Below are 6,000 nucleotides of genomic sequence, written 5' to 3' on the forward strand. Positions count from 1 at the left end.
ACTGTTCTGACCGAGGCTTCTCAAGAGCCTGAAGCAAACTCCTTGTCCCAACAAAAAACCCTTTTATTAATTTACTGTGAATTCTGCTCCTTCACATCCAGCAAAGTCTTTCCAGGGAGGATTTACAGTCACAGACCTTATCTGGCTTGGAGAGCTGCCAGGCCGATAGCTGCAAAACTTGGCAAGAAGTCTCGGAGAGTCATGAACCAATTAAGCGAACCAATTGTCTCCTGCAAACTCCACTCCCCTTTCCCTCCTCTTTTATTCCTTCTGGGAGGGGCCATTCATCGTACACCTGTGGCTTTACTCCCAATTCGACCCCTGTTCTTCAGCTGTTCCCTTTGTCTGGCAACTCTGCATGCGCATGATGGGAACAGGCTCCACATGTTCTTCTGCCTCAGTGATGTCTGACTCTGAAGGCAGCTGATAACTGGCATACTGCTCTGGCCCCCTCTCTGCCTCCGACACCTCATCCGAGCTTTCCCCAAACTCCAGGACTGGCCCATGTTCCCCCCCACAACCCCCTCACTGTCTGAATCTACTGCCAGCTCTGCTGGCCACTGGCGGGCCACAACACACACAAACGCAACAAAGATAAATCCACTAGGATAGCAGCTCCAAAGCTCCCACTTCATTTGCCCTTTGAGCTAGGACTATTTGCTTAAAGGAAGATCTGTATATAATAATTTATCTTTAAACAAGAGAATTTCCTGAAAGTCTAGAAAGTAATACAGGAAAATGAGGGGGTTTTCCGTCTTGCTTCCTTTAAAGGAAGCATCTTAAAAATGTAGGAATGTCTCTTCTTACATATTATTTATTGTTCATATTTGTAACTGCTCATTCTGGGATGGCATGCTTTTTTATGGTATAAGGGAACCAAAGCACATGGTTACTTTAGAAGACATTATATAAGGGAGGCCTTGCTATTAAATTGGGAAAAGGTTAAAAGATTACACTACTTAAAAATTCTAGTCTGGATATCGATGATTGAAGCATTTTCATACCCAATCAGGGGTGGGTTTCTCGCCCCGTTCCAACCGGTTCGGTTTGGAACGGGGGCGGCGGCGTCCTCATGCACGCGCGCAGTGCACGCATGCGTACTAGCATCTGTGCGATGCTCCAGCTGCTCCTGGAGGATCGCGCAGGCGCTGTATGCGTCCTGCGCATGCGTGGAAGCGCAAAACTCGTCAAAACCGGGTAAGAAACGCGGGTGGGCGGGTGGACCCTTCGGCGTTCCCGGAAGTTACTTACTTCCGGGTTCGCCGACCAACCGGTTCGCGGGGACCGCCGCGAACCGCCTGAAACCCACCCCTGTAACCAATAATATATAAAAAGGAACAAACAGTTAGACATGTTGAAATACTGGATGCAGAGGGTGAACTCAAATCTATTCAAGAGTTGAAACAAGAAGGAATAGAAATGAATTGGTACTCATATGTACAGATACAATCTAGATATAATGAAGATAGTAACTGCTCATTCTCAGAAAAACCTTCTGGGTAAATATAGTCCCTGAAATGGCCTGTTCAGAACCTGATAAAAGATTCGTGATATAGTCTGGAAAACAAGGACAGTTCATTGTAATTTCAGTCACTAAATGAACTGTTGTAAGTCAAGGACTACTTGTCTGTAGAGATTCTCAGTCATCCAGGTGGTGGTTGTCCCAAAGGTGCTTTTTCAGAAGGCAACTGGATTTTGTTTTTTCTTTGAAGACGTTTCGCTTCTCATCCAAGAAGCTTCTTCAGCTCTGTCTGTCTGCAAAGAATATAAATCCTTCAATTCCTCACCCTCCAGTCGGAGCTGAAGAAGCTTCTTGGATGAGAAGAGAAACATCTTCAAAGAAAAAACAAGAAAGCTCAGCTGCCTCCTGAAAAAAGCACCTTTGGGTCAAGGACTACTTGTACTTCATTATTTTTATAAATAACTACTGTATTTTTCAGAGTATAAGACGCATCTTTTTCCCTGAAAAAAAGAGGCTGAAACTCTGGGTGCGTCTTATACACTGAATACAACATTTTTTTGCCACCCGAAATCCCGTCCCCCTTCACCAAAAAGGCCATGTATAGCCTTTAGGAGGCTTTCAGAGTGCTTCTAGGGGCTGGGGAGGGCAGAAATGAGTGAAAAATGAGCCTTTTTTGGCTCAATCCCCCCCCCCCCAGTCCCCAGGAGCACTCCATAAGCCTCCTAAAAGCTATGCATTCCCTTTTTTGACAAAAAACAGGACCGTTTTTGCAAAAAATTGGCCATTTTTTGCTCGTTTTTGGCCCCCACACCCCGCAGGAGTACTCTATAAGCCTCCTAAAGGCAATTCATGCCCTTTTTTTGAAAAAAAAAACCTTGGGCCTGTTTTCACGAAAAACATGCTGTTTTGGGAGGTCTGCAGAGTGCAAAAACTTTATTTTTTTAATTTGCCCCTTCAAAATCTTGCTGTGTCTTATACTCCAATGCATCTTATACTCCGAAAATTATGGTAGCTGATAACCCAGTGTTGACCGGTATTTATGATATTTATTTATCCTAATCCTGTATTAGACGGGAAAAGGAATGAATTATATCTATAACATCAAATCAATCCCCTTTACCAGAGGGAGCCCGCTTGTGGAGTACTATGAAGCCATTACCACGGCAACTCCACTGTGCTGTACAGTAGAAGCCATTTTAGGGCACAACAGGCTGTATCTTAACAGAACTTGAATCCAAAATGCACACTATCACTGTCAAAAGTATTGTGATTTGCCACTATACCTATAATTCATTCCTTTTCATTTCAGCAGCCTAGACGTTCCAGAGTTATGCTGGAACAAACACACACACGCACAGTCATCACCCCCCCCTGAGGAGTATTAGGGGTGTCCTACCCCCACAGTATTTTTTTCGAGAGAGTAAGTCATCTGTGTACCAAGTTTAGTTGAAATTCCAGAGTTATGCTGGAACATACACATACACAGCCATTTTTCTATATATAGACTCAATGCAACAAATATACCTACTACTCCTTCCCCTGATTTTCCCCACAAGCAAGTGTGTTGGGCTGAAAGAGAGTCACTGGCCCAAAATCACCAGACAGTTTTTGGTCTTCTTATATTTGGGTCTTTTCCCATGTAAGATTGAGATTGTCTTGGCAACGTTTCTGTGAGGTTCCACTCGCCATCTTCAGGCTGGTGTTTTTGGCTTCGTGCTTGTGCCAGGCATGGTCGGAGCTGTCGTCTTTCTATAAATCTTGGTAGGGGTGTGTGGAGTGCTGGCTTTGTTGCTGTAAGTGGATTGATTGGCTGTGTAGTTGCATCCTGATTGGTAGATGGAGTTGATGTTTGTAGATTGGTCGGCTGTTTCGTATCATCCTGTGTGGCTGAGGTGCTGGCTGTGTGTCCGTTGTTCTTTTGTGTTTTTTTAAACAATTTTTATTTGTTTTTAAACAAAGACAAACATAAAAATAAAAATAAAAAAACCCATCTTCCATTACAAATTGTAGAAAGTGTGTCAGTTGGTTGCAGTATTTCCATGTATCTCTTCCATAGTCACCACCTGCTTTTCATATCAAATCGCATGTTTTAAATTCACCTATATTCATATATATCACAATTATTATATCTCGACCTTAATTTGACTGTAATTGTTTTTACATCCTTTTATATATAATACTCAAAATCTAGAATAGGATTATATAATAACATTCCAGAATGCGGCCGCGCGAGTGATTGTGGGTGCACCTCGGTTCGCCCACATAACACCTATCCTCCGTGAGCTGCGCTGGCTACCTGTCAATCTCTGGGTGCGCTTCAAGGTGCTACTTACCACTCATAAAGCCCTTCATGGTAGTGGATCTGCGTACTTGAGAGACCGCCTCCTGCCAATTACCTCCTTGCGACCAATAAGATCGCATAGATTAGGCCTCCTCCGAGTTCCATCTGCCAACCACAGGGAGGAGAGCCTTTTCAGTAGTAGCTCCGACCCTTTGGAACGATCTCCCCGTGGAGATTCGTACCCTCACCACCGTCCAGACCTTCCGCACAGCCCTTAAGACCTGGCTATCCCATCAGGCCTGGGGATAAAGACCACAATCTGTCCCCACCCAGATGATGAATGAATGTTGTGTACTATTTTACTCTCATGTATTGTTTTATGTTTATTGTTTTGTACCCCCCCTCCCTATTTTATGTAAGCCGCCCTGAGTCCCCTCAGGGAAAAGGGCGGCCTATAAATGTTAATAAAATCAAAATCAAATCAAATTAAATCTTCCTAAAATCATCAAATCACAATACATCTTTATAACATGTTCTAGGTAAAGCTTTTAAACCTCCTCTCATAATCTCCATATATTGTTTATATAAAATTTCATATTATCAAACTATCTATATGTATTGTTATAATTATTAATCATTATTTACCTATAGCTATTGTCACTTCATTTTATACATACTACTACTAAACTAAATTTAGTTTAATTTTTATTATACATTTTCATTGCATCAACCTGTATCCCTCCAGCAATAGTATGGTCTTATATCTCTTGCCATTTGCAGCATTAATATTCTAGTTACTTTCTTAATAAATCTTATATAAACCACCCTCGGCAATATGCTGTTCCTTTCGTATCTTACAAAAGCTTGAAACCCAATATCTGCTCTTTTCATCAGCTTATCTTTGGTTATCACTAGTGCTTTTATCAAGATTTCTCTCCTTATCTCCATCAATTTTTCTCTCTTTTCTTCTTCTATGCTTTGAAGTCTGGGGTAGAGTTCCCATCCATCCATCTCCGCTTTCAATATTCCACTCTTGCTATTACCAACCACACTGACTTTGTTGTCAGTATCCACAGTTTTCTTATCTCTTTGCTCATTTTTTCCTTCCATTTTTTGAACTCTGTCCTCCACTTTCTTCATTTGGTAAATATCCTCAGTTTCTCCATCCAATTTTTCTGTTTTGCATTCCATATTCTCCAAATTCTTTTCAATTCTCTCTGTCACAACTAATAGATTTTGAAATTCAAACATAATCATTTGCAATGTTACAGTTTCTTTTTCCTGCTGGGGCATTCTTTCAATTTTGCAGATACTGCCACTATAGGGTTCAAGGTTATTTTAATAAACTTCAAACAGGTTCATTTATTATCTTTCAAAATGTTGTCTTCTCTCCAATAGCTAGTGATAGAACTTCCAAAAGGCACATGTATAAACAATTTGTGCACTTCCTACTATCACTGTCAGTAAACAAGCTGAAAGAACCTTGAATCTCAAGTGATCAAAGAGAAAGAAGAAAAAACAATGTATCCAGCCTCCAGCCTCTAAGTGGCAATGTAACTGCTTTTCCTCCTGTTGTTACAATCCTCTTTAATCGTCCTTATTTTCTTCTTTATATTCCAAGCAATTCGACACACTTTCTCTTTCCGCTTTCTTCCCGTTCCGGAGCTGTCCCAACTTCAGCAGCTTCATTAGCTGTGTTTCTGTCACTGGAAAAAAGGCTATTCCTGGATGTTTCAGGGACTTTGCGATGTCCCTGAGATCAGCAGGAGGTGCCCTTCTTAATCACCATCTCTGCAGGATGGTTTAGGTCTCAATGGACCATCCAGCGGCAGGAATTCGACTGCAATCTCGGAACACCAAGATCGCACGTTGTGCCGTCGTGACGTCGGTTCTCTTCACTGTTGTTCTTTTGTGTTGTAACGACCTGGGTGGTGGGTGGGGTTCGTTTGTTGACTAGGTCTGGTTTCCAGATGTCTGGTAGGCATGAGGTATCATCACGTTTATTCATGTTGTGGGGTGTTTCTCTATTTCGATGGCTTCCATAATTATTCTCTTGTTGAAGTGTTCTGTTTTGGAGAGTAATTTGTTTCCTTCAAAATCAATTTCATGTCCTGTTGCTTTAAGGTGCTAGAAAAGGGAGGAAGTTTTTTTCTATTTTTCTGACTGCATTTTTGTGTTCTGCGAGGCGTGCATTTATTCTCCTATTAGTTTGTCCAATTTATGTGCCAGGGCAGATTTTGCATGGTATTTCATAGAT

The sequence above is a fragment of the Thamnophis elegans genome, chromosome 4, assembly GCF_009769535.1.
Source record: "Thamnophis elegans isolate rThaEle1 chromosome 4, rThaEle1.pri, whole genome shotgun sequence".
NCBI classification, from domain to species: Eukaryota; Metazoa; Chordata; class Lepidosauria; order Squamata; family Colubridae; genus Thamnophis; species Thamnophis elegans.